Consider the following 17,846-nt stretch of genomic DNA (forward strand, 5'->3'; position numbering starts at 1 on the left):
CCCGGGAAAAGGAAGCTCAATACGATAAATGTAGGTTCGGACAAATTAGAATCCGTAACCTCCTTTCCATACCTAGGATTGGTTTTCGCTGCGAACGGCTCATGGAGTGGGCATTTTGCCCACGCCATGGGCAAGTTCTCGAAAGCCACTAACTCTATACTGAGCCTCCAACGCCCGAAGAAAATAGGTGCCACTAGGGCCATTTTAAAATTTTTTAAATTACAGTGCATTCCTGTGGCAACATATGGGGCTGAGGTCTGGGGCTCAAGGAGAAATTCAGGGATTCAACGGGAGGAAAATCGTTTTTGTAGAAAAATATTGGGTGCTCCCTTTTCAGCCTCTGAATTCATCTGCCATAAAGAACTAAATCTCCCCTATGTATGTGATTTTATTAGAGCCAGACCAGCCCTATTTTGGATTAGGATTTGGACAAATAACTTTGCGACCCTAACCAAAAACATTATATTGGATTGCCTAAAATGTGACCACCATATGTCAATACCCTGGTTAGCTGAGGTCTCTAAAACATTATGTGCAGTGGATAAAGGCAATCTTTTCTTAGAACCCACAGGAATTGAGATGAATGATAAGGTCGTAGTCAAACAAGCACTTTATGCACTTTTTAATTCAGAAAGAATGGGGAAGGAGTTATCTAAATCTTCTGTTGCTACATACATGGGGTACGATTTGTGTAGACACCCACTACCATCTTACCTAACTCTCCCCATGTCCAATTGGGAACGATCGCTGCTCTTTCGTTTAAGGGCAGGTTCTGTAAAAACCTTGCTGGCCTTCCCTTTGGGGTATCATCACACAGTAGAATACAATCCTTGCCCATGTGATGGAATTAGCAAACAGAATGACATTCACTTCCTATTCTTCTGCAAATTTTATTTAAAATATATTAACTGGTTTTTAACTCCCTATTTTAGGAAATTAAGACCCCTTTCATTGGGGGAATCATGTTCATTATTATTTTCCCTGGATACAGATGAACTAATTTTTCGCACCAGCACTTTTCTGAGATTAATAGTACACGCACGTAAAACGATGGAAAATCCCTGAAAACTATTTATGCTAGTTGTATATTTGTAAATGAATTACTGTGATTGTGGTGTTTTTATGGATTGTATTATTGTATAAATGTGTTGTTTTGCTTTGTTGTACTTTTATGGATTTTATGAAATTCGAATAAAGGTCTTTTGAATTTGAATTTGAATTTTTACTATTTATAATACTATATATATGTATTCACACCATATATAATATACTGTATAATACTATGACTAAACTGGTATATGCATGGCACAAACTCACAAACCACTCTGAAGTCAAAGAGTTATACTACCTCCGCTTACCTAATAGTCATTTAGGATCAGGCCCCTCACAGTCCAAATCAATACAACAACAGGCTGCATTTATTTTATTTATTTATTTTATTTATTTTAAAGGTTTTATATAGCGCTGGCTAGACCCGGAGGTATCAGAGCGCTTTACATGAGTATCAGACCATAGTTGCAGGTTACATCGTTACAAAGGTTACACAGTTATTAGAGCATGGTCGAGACAAACAAGAAGGACATATACGTAAGGGAAAAAGCAGGCAAGGGGAGAGATTCAGGGGAGGGGGCAGGAGCAGGGGAAGTAGACAGAGAATGGAGGAGGGAAAGAGGAGGGGAGGGTGAGAGACACAGCATGGAAAGAGGAGGGGAGGGTGACGGGACACAAACCGGTAGACGAGTCAAAGCTGTGTCCAAAGTCCGGTAAACTGTGGTCCCAGGGGATGTGGTATCATTTCCCTATCTCTGTTGCGAGAGGTTCCCTATACGCAGTGGACTCTCTCAGAAGGGTCTCTGAGACTCCAAGGCCTACATACTGGATCCTTCTCCAAAAAGGGGAGAGGGAGTGCTTTGGCAAGGGGTGCCATACCATACCTCAACTGTGAGTGGCTCCTTTGGCGCTGTGGACTCTCTCAGCAGGTTCGCTGAGACTCCAGAGTATAAATATTGGATCTTTCCCCAACAAGGGGAGAAGGAGTGCTTAGTCACAGGGCACAAAAGGGCAGGGGGCTAGGCGGTGTAGCATGCAAGGGGAGAGATTCAGGGGAGAGGGGATGGGAGCAAAGGAAGTAGACAAAGAAAGAGAGTACTAAATGGGAACAAACCGCATCAATTTGGGGGACAGACTGTTTTCTCTCTGTGGCCATGAATTTGCCCCATCTCTAAGGTAAAAGCCTAGCACAGGCCATTCCAGAAGCTTTGCCATCCAGGACATGAAGCCCACAGTTAGTAATTCGAGTAATTTTTTTAAACATGTTTTTTTTTTTTCACGTTTCACAGAAGTTTATAGTACGCTGCACATCAGCAATCCAGATGTTATCATATTAAGTTCTTCGGTGTAGAGGATGATGCTCAGTTCGCCATGTTGTGTTCCCCTGTTGTCGGCACCTGTGAGTCTTTGGAGGGTGAATAGGATCCATGGATTCCAGACTGTGTTAAACATCTTTGTTAAAGTTTCAACCAATTATTTGAGCTAAATATGAGTCTTTAGGCATACATAATTTGTCATAAGAATATCTAAATAATGAATAAAAAGACAGGCACAAAAATTATATGGCCCTCCTGTATAGTGAATCGCTCATCACAACGTCTCTAATGGCAGATTAATGAGTGCACTTGTATATTGACCAATTCTTCTAGTGTCCCCTCATATCATTATTTGGTTTATATATGCTTGATATTTAAATTGTACATGACAAAAAAATGTCTAGCAGCACCACCTGGCATCAGCCATGTTGCGCAGGTCTCAGCGATCAGGAAAAGAACGTTTTGAATAGATACATAGGCTACAGTGGTATAATCAAGTAGTGGAAGATCATGTCCCCACTAGAGGATAGAGGTAAAAGAAGGGGGGGGAGTAAACAAACCAGATAAGGAACTGGGGCTGCCATTTAGGGTGGATGGGGGATGTGTTCGAGGTCTGGACGAAGTCGGTACCCATTTTATAACTTTGCATAGGCATGAGGTGTATTATGTGGAAGACGCTTACATTGCAAATTTAAAATCGTCTCTCGTCATTAATGAGCTCGTCGTACCATGGTTAACATCATAAGATGGTGCATTATGGGGCAGGCGCTTATTTTGCGAAGTTATAACCACTCCTCGGTGTTATTGAACTTGTCGTAGCAGTGTTCGCATCAGGGATAACATAGCATCTTCATTTGAGTCCCGGTTTGCCGCCATCTTAGGGTCAGGCACTATGATTATTTTCACTGCAAGCCCTTCTCCATTTTAGTAAGTAACTTTTGCTGCGTTGAATAGTAGAAGTGTTATGTGTTTCCTTACTCTCTGTAGAATAGGCATGAGATGGTGCAATATGAGGTCGGCGCCTACGCTGCCATGTTATAGCCGCACCAATTCTTTATTGCGGTCATCACAACAGGGTTCACTGAACCCGAGGGGCCACCATTTTAGATACAGGCATCAAAGTTTGTTTGTCCCGTGCCTAGCCGCCACCAAGGCCAGCACGTTAGATGCAGCATCTCCCAGGATCCGGTGCGGGGACCCTTGCCCCCTGCCTCTCAGTCACTCACCAGTAATGATTTCAGGTTTTTTATTTTTTTTTATTTAGCTGCCAGCGACGGACTCAAGTTACGGGCGGGAGGGGACCCTCCCTCCAATGCTCCCGGAACCATTTGATGGGCTGTCCCGTCTCTCTTCTCGCGTTCTCGAGTTTTCCCTGTTTCTTTCCGCCGTCTGTCTGGGGGCTTTAAAGAACGGAGCAGCCTGGTCAGTCTCAATGGATGCCCGCCTCTCCTTGCTTTCCAAGCTGCAACGCGAACGTGACAGTGTCTGACCTGAGACTGTGGCTCAGAGAGGGCGTTTGTCATCCGCATCCGCTTCTGAGAGCCCTGTGACCAGCAGGCAGGTGCCTCTCAGCCAACCTAGGAGGCTGCCTTGAGTGCAGGCGCTCGGACTCCCTCCTGGGAGCTGGTGGGGTAACTCAAAACAGCAAAACTGTAGATCAAGGATCCTTTCACCACTGCGTTGTTCCGATGTCCAGGGTTCAGTCGCAGCAGCACTACAGATGCCGTTTGCAGGAAGTCACCTTAATGCAGTCTCACCGGGTCACTTCTGTGCGCACCGGGTATGCAGAGGGGGCAGCTCAGGGACACGCTGCACTTCCGACGCAGTCTCCAGTGGGCCCGCTCCTGAGTATGCGGTCCCCGCTCAGATATAAGGTTGCAGCGAGTCTGCTGAGCTTCCAGCGCCATTTTGAGGTGCGATCGCCTGGCAGGTTGAAAGCCGATAACATGGCAAGGCAGAGGTTTAGGGAGAAGGCACCCACATCGGCAGATGCACCCAAAGCTTCGATATCGGGAGATAGCTTGTCAGCTGGTTTTTGGTGAGGAAAAGTACCGCAATTGGTTGCCGTGCCTTGGGCTATCACGGAGCTTCTGCTCCGAGCAGCCATGATGGAACCAAGCCTCCAAAACTCCTCCAAAACGTTTGGGGATCTATATATAGACCACCAGTTTATTACTACTGACCAGTCCAAGGAAGGACGAGTAACAGCACCATTAGATATGTTCTCATACTCCAGGATCCGCCTTGCCCCAGAACCTGTTTCCTCACATTTCCCACGAAATTGCTCTTCTCAGTGTTTGATTTGCTGCTCACAGTCCATTACTGCGTTTCTGCACAGAATATATCCCACACCACTGGGCCAGTATAAACTGGGCCTCAGGTCAGATAAACATTACGGGGCATATCAGCAACAGATGATGATAAATATCACAAAGCGCGCTTAGCGCTTTTATATTTATCGCCGCCTATCGCTGTAATTTATCGCCCGGATAACGCGTTATTAACAACGCGTTACTCCAGGGCGATACATTTTACATCAAAAGTGGCGTTATGTGGGAATATCGCTGTTAAAACAGCGATATTCCCACAGCGATAGAAGAAACCTTGATGATAGGGAGAAGTGGATTCAGCCACTGAATCCACCTCCCATGCCATAGATAGGGTAGTCATGAAAAATAGCAGACTTAAAATACCGGCCATAACAGCGGTTAACGCTGTATTTTACATCGCTATGGGTGTCCTGGGCCGTATTGTAAATACAGAGTAGGGCAGTTAGACATCATTTTCCCTTAGTTTTTGCAGGGAACGCCTACTTTGCATCTCATTAGAGATGCAAAGCGAGGCGTGAACTAAACAAGAGCTGAATCAAGGAAACACGCGATAGCGTGTCCTTGTAAATAATGCGAAATAATTATCGCCTCTTTTTGCCCAAAAACGGACGCTAAAGTGGGGATAATTACTTCGCCAGCCCTTGGTGATATGCCCTTACATACGCTGACAATATACAGTCGCAGGTTTTGCCCACATGACGTGATTCTGTCCACCTGTGGAGGACTTCTGGAATAAAGTATTGAGTACAATCTCAGAGATGACGCATCATAATATGTCCTCCACACTATTTGTTGCGTTGCTAGGATATGTAAGGACTACACCGGAAGAGGACAGAGGGTTACAAGCCATGGCTTGCATGCTAGCCGAAAGACGTGTTGCAGTATGGCGCTGATATGACTGACTGAGCATTATGGTAAAAAATGTAATGAAAATTCAGACATCATTCCATCAAAATGAGATACTAGAGAAGGGGATAGTGAAGACGCCCGTAGTGAGAGTGAGTGTGTGCCATCGGGTAGACATGACTCTGCCAAGTACAGATAGACATTGCTCTTGAGGACCCGGGCTGTGCATGGGAGGACACGGGGAGAGGGACTGGTGCTGGTAAGTATTCTTGCTCACAGTAATGATTGGCAGATTGTATTGGCACGTGCATGGAATGATTCCTTAGATAACATGATGACATCTTTTCCTTTTTTACTTACAAAGACCAGTTGAGGTAGTTCCGCAAAGTGTTATATACTGTACTCTTTTTTTCGTTAAACTTAATAAACCAACATTTAATAAAGAAACATTTTCCGTTCAAACTCCTACAAGAATCTTTGCTCTTCAGTATAGATGCAGAACGGAATTACTCCAAACCGGGCAAACAATAAATATGTACTCAAAGAGGTGACTTTGCTTGGTTTGCTGTAAATCCGTTCAGTAGTTTTTCAGAAAGAAATCTTTATAAAATGTTACGAGATGGGTTTGCAGGGGTCAAAAAGTCAGAGCTATCTGAAACGTTAGTCATAGAATACATGAAAACAAATAATCAAATTCAATTGGATGAGGGAGTTTATTCTTGTCTTGGGATTAGAGTCTCTGATTGACTGGCTGCAGGAGAAAGGTTTGTCTTGCCTGTCATTATAGAATGCAGGGCTTGGTTACCGTGTCCTGAAAATGTTTTTAAAAAATTACATATGGGGCAGGATGAGCACACCATGACTCCCCAGGCCTTAGTGAGAGGGTGCCCCAGAGTTTGTATGTGACTCCAACTTTCAGGGCTTTCCTGCAATGCCCCCGCCCCTTGTAGACAATTTACTCATAGCTCAATGACAGTGATTGCTTTGACCTGTTTCAGCAAAAACCTGACAGGTATAAAATCCACAGTTTGTCAATTAATACAGCACATCATTCCCACATTTTTTTTACCCTTATAATTTGTCAATATTTTTGGTTACATACATTTTTCGAACACTATACACTCCACAAAGTTTCCTGGTGCCAGAGCACTAGAATACACTATTACTAGAGTGGGTTCAGCTTAGGGGTGGATGGAATTTGTGGAATTTTTCAAAAACTCGGCCAATGGATGGAAAAGAACACATTACACTGCTCGTGAAGCGATTTAGTGCTGGTAGGGAGTTCTGCACTGAAGAATCAGCGCAAATGGCAACACGCTCAAGCTCATTTTGCTGCCGCTCAAGTAGAAAATCAAGTCGAGGAGCAGCTCGCTGACCACGACCGCTCCCACAACCACTCGTAATCGAAAATCAAGCCTGAAGGCTTCCTAGCCACCGCAAATAGTGCAACGGGATACCAACTCGCTCACGTACTTGTTTGCTGGAGCCTAGGTTGTTGCCCTTGTCATCGCATTGCTCGAATGGAAAAGGAGTTCCACCACGCGGCTATTGGTGAAATTTGGCCAGAACTCCGCATTAAGAGAGTAACACAAAATCGTCAAATTCCTCCAATTCCGCAAGCAAGATTCAAAATTCCTTCCTGACCCAGTCCAGCTACGGTAGAGTCAAGTTTTGAAACATTTCTGATGCTGCCATTCACCACTTAACAGAATGGGAAGCACATGCCACTGCTGAACTGACAAAGTTTGAAAGTAGGGTGCACAGATATTACAGAGGGTCTCAGCACTCTCTTTGGATTCTATTAAACATGGCTACAAAAAAGATTTCAATATATGTGCCTCTGTAATCCAAAAGCTCTTTTGGACACCAGAAATCAGGGAACAGAAGACATTGTTATAAAAAACATTGTCAAACATATACTGGCACATGCATCATCATAGTGTTTTGCGATTCCTTAATTGCGATTATTAAGGAATCGCAATTAAGGAATAGCAAAACCCTATGCATGTAGGAATCGCTAAAGAAATAGCGATTCCCACAAATTCCTTAATTGCGACTCACAAATTACGAGTCACAATTAAGGAATGTCTTCCCATTCATTCCTATGGGCCTCCAGGCCCATAGGAATGAATTGGAGATTGCGGGAGCAATTTGCGAGTACCAGTAGGTACTCGCAAATTGCTCCTGCAATTTCAATGGTGCAAGGGTGTCAAAATGACACCCTATTGCACCCATGTATGTTAACACTGCACAAATGTTGCATACACACATGCTCTAAGGGCATGTGTGTGTGCAACATGAAACTTAGAAAAATGCAAATAAGTGCACTTTTCTAAGTTTTAGCAAATTACCATGAAGTCCAGCTTCATGGTAATTTGCTCCCGCTAATAGCGAAATCGCTATTTTTTACACTGTAATGCATTGCATTTAAGGAATGTCAATTAGGGATTCCTTAAATGCAATCGCTATTTAAGGAATCGCTATTTTGAGATTCCTTAAATAGCGATTTTTGCATTTGGGATGATGCATCCCAAATGCAAAAATACCGGTCGCAAAGGGGCAGATTCTGAGAATCTGCCCGTTTGCGACCGGTTTTCTGCTTGATGCATGTGCCCCATAGAGCCCCATTAGAAATCTGGCTATGGTGTAATATCCACAAAAGGTTGTAGGTGATGCTTCCACATGTGTGTTGTTGCCATAATGTAGGTATGACTGAAAAACTAATTTGCCAATCACTTTGTATGAATCACCCCCAAATAGCAGAATTCATGTGTACCGAAACAATACAGGACACTTTGGGGGTAATTGTCAGTACAGCACAAATATTTAGGGAAGCATGCGGATTTCTCTTACCACTTTTATTATGAATGAGATAGGTAAACATGGGCATGGCATTGAAAACATTATCCAAGACCACTTTTCATATTTTTGCCCATGCAATTATTCCCAGCCTTTACTTGGGATAAAATCAGGTTTTTTTCATATTCTAGTGTTAAGCTACTCCAAAACTGATATCATAAATCTTCATCACACAACAGTCTTACTTCTCAACTGGAAATATACACAAATTATAATATGCATTGAAATTGGGTTTCAGTACATAATTGTAATATATACCACTGTTCAAACGAGTGACTTAGAGATGTTCGATGAAATATCGCAAAAATATAATACTCCAAAAACAGGCATGGGTTCTTTCTGAAGGCTGGAAATTATGGGTTGATGTTCAAAGATTAGGGGTCTGATGTAGAGATTGGCAGACAGGTTACTCCATCACGAAGTGAAAGATATCCCTTTGGCCTTATTACACACTGCCATTGCATTTGCATAACTGGAAATTGATACATGCATGAGCATTCCAGGGAATCTTTGATAGTCACAACTTCCCAGGTGTACTTCTGGAGAGAGAGAGAGTGTGTGTGTGTGTGTACGCGCATGTATGCGTGTGTGCGTGTGTGTGTGTGTGTGTGTGTGTATTGGTATGTGCATGTGTGTGTGCTTTCATTTCACACTATGAGGACAGGATTGGTGCTCGTAGTGTTGGTATACTCTGACGGGACCAGAGAAACGCCATCGCTGTGAGGACTGGTGCTCTATGCATACTAGCCCTGATTGAGCTTTAGGTACTTTCGAGCAAGTGTATCAAAATACTAAAAGTGCAGTTCTATTTGCTGTAGGAAGGTGGAATCTAACTGCATGGTTACCCCCACATTTTGCCTGGTGTTTTTCTGGTTTTCAACTTAGTTTGACAGGGATCCTACTAATCAGGACCCCGTCTATCTGCTTTCTCTCTAAATTGGTTGTTCATGTACTTCAGGTACACTTCAGATTGGATTCTGGGGTACCCTTATAAGTCCGTAGTATATGGTATACTATATACCTAGGGCATAGGTATCCTAGGGGCATCTCAGGGACTGCAACATGTATTATGCCACCCCTGGGAGACCATTAAAAATGACACCACAGGTCTGCTACAGCAGCCTGTTTAAGGTGGTGTATGCACCCCTTACTTAGATATAGGTTCCCTATATCTATCCATACCACTGCACATATAAACCTATCAGTCACCCCTAGAGCAGGTCTAATCAATCCTGAAGGCAGGGTGCTGGGTTTTATGTGAGAGGGTGCAACTGCATGAGCAGGGCCCCTCTGCAGCCTTCGGAACCTCTATTCCGGGGTTGTTTGTGATTCAGGCGACCATATACTCTTATGTGCATTATAACCTCTCGGTAAATGCTAACTTTAAAACGGCTGCATGGAAACATGTCGTGTTTGGTGTCAAACACCTTGGAATCATACCTCCACACCAGTAACTGGTGTGGGAGGTATGATTCTACCCTACTAGAGGGAGAAATACGACAGCACCTGTACACCTGGTGCCAGCTTTACAAACCCTGACATCACAACATGGATGCTGCCAGCCACAAACACAAGTCTGCCCTCCTGCTGCTGGACGAAACTCCTGACAGGCTTTAGTGTATTGGGGCAGTGCATAGTCCAGCTCAAACCGGTTGCAGGTGCTATCAGCCCCTGCTCTGGCGCAAAACTGGACAAAGGACATGGGTGTAGCCATCCCTCTGTCCTGACCCTCCCATAGATGGGTCCCCGGAGTTTGTCCCACCCCTTCTTTGCGTATAATGTAGGAACCCCTGGCTACAGGACTTTAGATTTACCTGGCCGAAACTCTGCTACAGAAACCAAGTACTTCAATTAACTACACTACATTGGATGACCGAAGAATCTCCCATGGAGTAAAGGAGTTACACCCCTACAAGGCAGACACCAAAGACGCATAGGACCGGTTTGCATCTACGCAGCTCCTGCAGACTCCGAAGATTTAGCAACACAGGAGGTGGGTTCCTAAGCTTTCCCAAAGCCAACCAGTGCTCTCAGCACCCCTGATACCCGCAGCCCTCGTGGGGGCCATGCAACCCGAACATCTGGACACCGTGCCCATTTGCAGCAGCATATGCTTTTTGGTGATCCCTGAGGCTGTGCTTTGGGCTACTTGTAGTCCAGACCCCGGCCAGTAATTCCACTGAAGATTACTGGCCTACACTCCACGAGTGTTTCGTGGGCTGGTATTTAGTGATTCCTCTCGAGGTCCCTTCGCGATCCCTGGTCCGTCGACCTGTGGGTCCCTGAGAAGGGTACTTTAACTTTCAGTGGGCTTTCCTGGTTGCTCCAGACGTGCCCTGACTCTCCATTGCTTGGGGAGTCCACAGGACCTTGCTGGTCCACACGGAAGCATCTTTTCTCTGACCACGTGGGTTGCAGTTGCCAAGGTTTTTTGGTCTCCAATCCGGACACTGACCCCCCCAGCACTTGACATCCTTCGTGGGACAGCTCGCCTGTGGACTTTGGTCATCGTCGACGTTTCTTGGTCCCCGTGGCTGCAGAGACAAGCTTCTCCTCTTCGCACCTGAAACACCCGACATCGGTGGGCATTCGTCTATCGTGCCCCTGGTCACTGGCAAGTGACCCAGACTCTGTCCCCTCTGCTTTAAGGTTCTTCTCAGCTCCGATCCAGGCTTGGATCACAACGGACACTTTTCCTCTTCACGGCAGCAGCACTTTGCAGCATCACGCCATTGAAAACGATGAAGATGCCCAACATCATTTGACACCTATGCACCCGGCTTTCCTGGGTTAGGTAACACGAGTACTCCGGTGCTCACATGGGTGCTGGCCTTAGAACCTTCTAAGTTTGAAAGGGTTTGCTCCAAGTCCTCTGCTAAGTGTCCTTAAGCTCTAAAATTCCAACCGCGACTTTCCCATAGGATTGTACGGAGCTCGCTGCTGTGTTCTCACACTGCACGCGTCCCCAGTGGGTTCCCTGTGTCACTACCTTGGGTGGTTCCTTGGGGTCCCAGTGATTCTACGTGTTCTAGGCACTGTGTCTAGTCAAGTCGTGGTTGTCATACCACTTTCTTAATATATGGTTTGGTCTCCCCCTGGGGCCCACTGTGTATTGTGCTACTTACTGTCGTTCTAGTTTATTAATATTGTGTGCCTTGTTCTCAATTCTCATAAAGAGTTTAGTAGAGAGTGTTTAGTAATAAATACATATATTTGATATAAATATATTGTGTGGTTCTCCTTTCATTTGGTCATTCAAGAGTTCATAATCTGGTAAACCAAGCTGCTTTACATTCCTTCGAGATTTAGCCTGAAGGCTGTTCTTCATAGGTACCACTAGCATAGCTTTCAATAAAGGTTGTCTTTAAACTAATCACCAATAAAGGTTGTTTGGACTGGTACAAGGTGCACACTTTAATTAGTGGACAGCATATACCAGGCCAACTTTTCACATTTGCTTTAGCCGGATTTTAGACTACTTCACTATGAAAGAGTGTGTAGAAAGTGTATGTGGTTGTGTTCTGCGCATGCTGCAGATATCTCTTAATGCAGCTTGACTTAAATAATAGGGTATACATAGTGGAGAAAGCTAGTGACCTACAGTGATAATGAACACTAACCACTGGCAATGGAAAATCATCACAGCCCCTCCCCAAACAGGGTGTACAGTGTTGGTGCTGATAATATTGGGCTGCCTAACATGCTGGTTTGCCTACTAACATATCAATCAATCAAGTCATATTTGTATAGCGCATCTTATCACCTTGGGGGTATCCAGGCACTGCGCTGCAGGGATCAGTCAAACAGCCAGGTCTTGAGTCTCTTCCTGAAGTGCTTCAACGAGGGACAGCTTTCAGGCAGTGCAACAGGTGCGGTTGCACTGCGCACTGACCTGTGGAGGGGATGCTGTATTTAGCAATAACTTATGATTGGAGAGATGAGGGGCACTTTTGCCCGGTGGAAGTGAGAAAATCCGGGGAGGCTGTCAAGGGGTGTGGGGGTGCCAAAATTATTCTTGCACCAAGCGCCACCAGCGCTAAAGCCAGCCCTGGGTGCAGTGTGGTGGGGGAGGGTGTTCCAGGCTTTGGCAGCAAGTTGGGTGAAGGAACATCCTCCGGAGTGGTGTCGGATCACAGGTAAGGTGTGTGAAGCGGAGGCTTCAGGTCATTTGGTGGAAGATCAGGTGGTGGTTCATGTAGGATGGTCCTTGGTTGTGGAGGGTATTGAAAGCATGGATCAGGAGCTTGAAATGGCATTTCTTCTGGTCAGGGAACCAGTGGAGGTCTTTTAGGTGCTAAGGTGATGGGTGTCCTCTTGGGCAGGTTGAGGATCAGTATGGCTGCTGTGTTCTGGATTGTCTGGAGTCTTTGCATGGGTTCTGTGATGGTGCTGGCATAGAGTGAGTTGCTGTAGTCAAGCCGGCTGGTGATGAGGGCCTGAATCACAGTTTTTCTTGTGATGATGGGGAGTCATCTGATGATTTTGCAGAGCTTGTGGATCGTAGCATATAAGAGACACAATTCAATAGAAAGCGCAGAATGCCAGAAACTCTGTGTAGGTGTCATGTTCAGCAGGTGAGGTATACTTAATAGGGCACTTATATGAAGGTGAGTCTTACAATTCAGTTGTTTCTATATTCCTACTCTATTCTAAATTTGGTCCTTTGATTTTAAAATAAGGTGTTGTGTCCTTTGCCTTTTACAGTTTTTGTGGCACTCATTAATTTCAATAAATGTATATAATAATAGTCATAGCTTAATTGTATATACTGTTTATCCAGCATGGGGCACATTTCAATTGTATTACTCTCAGTGCCTAATTTGAGCTGGTGGTTGCAGGTAGGACCCCAGCACTTATTTCTAGGGACTGGCACATATTTTTCCGTAACAGAATTTGTTTCAGAGCAAGAGAGAGAAAAACACAAAAAGGGTGAAGAAAGAGGAAGAGAAAGATGGAAAAACAGTAACAAATGGAGCAAGCATGGGTGAAAAAGAGCCTGTAAGAGTGAGATAAAGAGACAGGCAGAGTCTGGTGGTGGAATAAAGGGGCGTGAAGTGGAATCGAGACTACACAGCCTTCTATTCGGCACCCTGGCCTTCAATAGTACTGGCCGCGGACTTCTGAGCAAAACTTATGGCTGGCACTTTTCCAAATCAAGCGTTGATTGTTCCGCAGTTTAAGATTCACCTTAATAGCAAATCATAGAAGCACATTGAGGTGAAACAATCGGTAGAGGTTCCCCAAAAAGTTACACTTTGGCACATTGCCAAGGTAAAACTAAGTACCTGTTGCCACATAGGGGAAGGGAAAATCCTCCCCTCTGCATTCCAAGAAATAAAAATCAATAGAGTCTCCTGTTCTGACATTTTGACAAGGTAGAGAGCAAACAAATCATGCCTCTGGCCATCTCTCAGGACTAGTGTCTTAAGCTTGGAAAAACCACCAAGAAAACAAGGCCACAAATGGTACAGAAACCAGGAGAGGATGAGCAGTGGGTGGAGGAGCAGGAGGGGAGGGCTTAGCAATCACCTCTCTCCCCCAGGTACGTATCTCTTCCGAAAGCTCTCCCGCTTGGACTCTCACTCTGTCACTTGCCCCTCTGATCTACCAGGCTGTCTGATGCTCATGTGCGCATCCCCACATCCAGGTGGCTCAATGATCTCCTCACCCTCTATCCAAAGACACTCTTTCTTGTTCTCTTTGAATACCAATCTCCTACAGGAACTTCTATTCACACCCCAGGCACTATTGCTCATCTAGTCTTGCAGGCTTCTTGAATGAATCCTATTCACCCCTCTTAGCTCAGGGAGTGGCTATCAGGAGCAGTAGCCAGGTTGTGTGAGGTAGCGGCAGCCCAAAGCACCAGCTTGGGCCAGAACAATGGCAGAAGATATGCAAGAAAAAAATGATGTTTGTGTGTGAATGCATGTGTGGCTGTGTGTGTGAGCATGGTTGTTACTGTGTGTGTTTGTATGCACGTACATGCATGTCTGTGAATGTGATTGTGCGTGCATTAATATTGTGTATGAGTGCTGTTGCCACTGCCTACCCTGGTAAAATGCAGGGCTTGGAAGAATGGTGGTGCTGTTGTCAGCTTCTGGCCATCTGTAGAATGATGCCCATTGCCTACCCCTGATAAGATGCTAGCCTTTGCATTATGATGGTATTTTTTGGCAACTTGTGAGCATAAACGGCATGTTGCGTACCCCTGGTAAAATACTTGCTCTAGTATAATAGTGGAAATATCCGTTTGATTGTGACTACCTCTGGCATGATGCTGGTTCTGATAGCTGTGGTCATTCTTGACATATCCGGTGCATCCATGAGTGATTGCTCATCGTATAATGAAGGCCCTAGCAGTGTGGTAACTGTTGGCATATTGTGGGCATTCATTTTACAGTGTTGCCTAATTTTTGCATATTTTCACCCTCACAAAAGGGTGGTAATTCCTGGATTATTGTGGGCATCCACACAGTGATGATTGTGTCAGTGTAATGGTAACTATTGCCATTTTGAGGTTATTTATTGCAGACTAGTGGTATTTCTTGACATACTGTCGGAATCCATGATACACAAACCTACTATAATGATGGTCTGTCCATATAATGGTGTGTAAACCAAACTAACATTTTGTCTGTATTATGCTAATATACTCTTATACACATTTTTGTTAATAAATGCACATGTGGCGCTGAACGTATCAATTATGTGGCTCAAATTTGGATGTCATTTTATTTTAGTTTGAGACTTTGGGTAACACTGAACATGCTTGTTAGTTTTCATGCCTCTATTAGGCCCACAAGCCACAGGTCTTAGGGATGTCCTTCGCACATTTTATAATAGCCTAATCATGCTTTCAAACCAGGCAAGTGGAAGAGGGTTTTTGCTAGGATAATGACACTTGTATCATACACATGTATGATATCTTCTCATCAAAGCCTTTCAGCACTTTCTCAGGGGATGATCTTACCGCCTGCACATTAGATAAGGTTTCACAGGGAGTTACACATTTCTGTTGCATGGTTAAGCTTCATTGACTTGTATTGAGAGAACATATATATATACTATGGTTTTCTATGTATTTCATTCCAACTAACCATGTTCTAGAAAGAGCTGTCAGTTGAAATGACAATTTTCTTTGATATTTTGCTGTGCTGCTTGCCACTTTGTATTAAGCCCCACTTGAACTCAAGGCTTCCCGACGTCTTGTGTTTTACTTTAAACGGATGATACATTGGTAGGAAATTGCCTCTACAAAAGAAGAAAGCAAGGGATCACTGTAATAAGTGCCACATTACTATCCCAGTCTCCAGAGGGAAAGGAGAAGTTTCTTTGAGGGAACTGGGGTGGAGGACAGCACCTTGGCAATTGGCATAAATATGGGAGCAAACCAAACCAACATTTTAGGTAAAGTCTAACAGTGTTTACTGGTTGTCTGTAGCTTGCTGTGCATGACTTATATTGTCTTGCGGTTAATGTATTGTCAAAAATGGTGTGCTCAGATGTCATCCACATAGGAAGCAATGGTGAATATGAAATTGGTTGGGTATGTAAGATTGGAAGGAGTCTAGAGAACAGAGGATGAGTACAAGTGAGAACCAATGGTAGATGACACGGCAATAATACTGTGGTTGTATTGGTTGCATGTGCGGGCATAGCTGCCTCTCACTCATCACACTTGTTGTCTTGAGATGTTGTGCAGTGACACTATCTTGCTTGCTCACATTTTTTTTTTATTATTATTCACCTTAGGTAAGTTTTGCGAACCTATCTGGCTCAGATAATAAATCCCTTCTTTTGTATATTTATTTAGTAAGAAAAGAATAACCTGTTTTCCTGCATTGTGTCAAAACAATATGCTTTTGTTTGTAATTCCTCTCTAGTAGGTTGACTTATTCAGTCGGTTCTAAGAAAACTCAAGTAGGATTCACCTGGGTGCTTGTGTTTGTAATGTAGGTGCATTGTCTTGTAGGATAGATTGAGCCTTCTGTCTAAATTTAGGGAATCCTAGAGCCCTGATGAATGCCAAAGACCGAGAAGGCTAGTTATTTGGGCAGAAACATGTTGGCTATTATAAGATGGGTTTGAGTCATTGCTCTCTTTTTACCCGCTTGAGACAGTGTTTTTAGACATACCTATAGTCCTTACTATAAAGGGGATAACCGAGGAACTCTAAAGTATTTTTAGATTGTCTGGATCCCACTTTGTTCAGGAGTTTTTTTCAAGAACTCACACCAACTCCCAAGTCTTTGAGGAGGTCGAATCTGCCCTGGTGGTACCATCTTGCCAGGGTGGGGAGAGGATGCCAATGATGAAGCATGACACTATTATGTGTGCGAGGCATCCTCTTCCATGAGGTATGGTTTTCCCACTTAACCAGAATCGTGCTATGTGTAACTGTGTATAATGCTGAGCACTTTCCTAAAATCTAGGAAACTGTCTTCCTTGTGATACTTTGGTTTATTTAGAATCCCTGTATCTTGTTATACTAGCTTTGTGTTGGAGGAACGTACAAAAGCATTTCCTCCACCTCTCTTTTTTGTGCTGATAGAAAATATTTGGTCACCGGTTTGTGATATTAGAATGTATATGAGTTCTGGGCTGAGCATGCACCAGGGTTGAACGCCAACATTCTTGCCTTTGAGCGTCTGACAAGATGGTAAATGCTAAAGGAGAGCATTCTATCATTTACACTATTAAAAAATAAACCCTTTGCCAGGCCCAAACCTTCCCTTTTTATACATATAAGTCACCCCTAAGGTAGGCCCTGGATTACCCAGATGGCAGGGTGCAATGTATTTAATAGGCTGGACGTGCTTTTAAGTTTTACATGTTCTGGTAGGGAAAAACACTTAAATTCATTTTTCACTACTGCAAGGCCGATCTTTTCCTTGTCAGTGCCTCAGTAAATATTTTGAGTGTAACTCATGGATGTCATTTGGGATAAATCAGGGCCCGCAGCTGTGACCTTTAGCTTGCTCCCTGCTACTCCTGGCGCTACCTTTGTGACCCCAGTCCTTTGAGGGGGCAACGCTTTTGCCTCCTCTGAGGCCCGAGTTCACAAAGGAGATGCCAGGAGTAGCAGGGAGCAAGCTAGAGGCCACCGTTGCGGACCACGACTACTCCCAAATGGAGTCCATTGTGTAAATCCCAATAGTGAAGAGATAAACGTTTCGAGTTTGGTGTCTCTGGAATCACAATTTAAAATTCAAACATATGGTGAAGTCCGATTTGAAATTGAAATTCTGAAAATGCCACTTTTGAACGTTGGCATTTGCTTACTTTAGCCGTTTGGTGCCTGAAGCTTGTCTCTGGTCACATGTCAGGGGTGGATGACAGTTGGGCTTTGTGTATTCCCCCTAGAGAGCCACATTGAGCTTAGGTGTGACTTGATGGACCATCCTGATAGGGAGGGCAGAGCTTAACCAAGCCTCAATTACACCTG

This window comes from Triturus cristatus, chromosome 8 (assembly GCF_964204655.1).
Source record: "Triturus cristatus chromosome 8, aTriCri1.1, whole genome shotgun sequence".
Taxonomy (NCBI): Eukaryota; Metazoa; Chordata; class Amphibia; order Caudata; family Salamandridae; genus Triturus; species Triturus cristatus.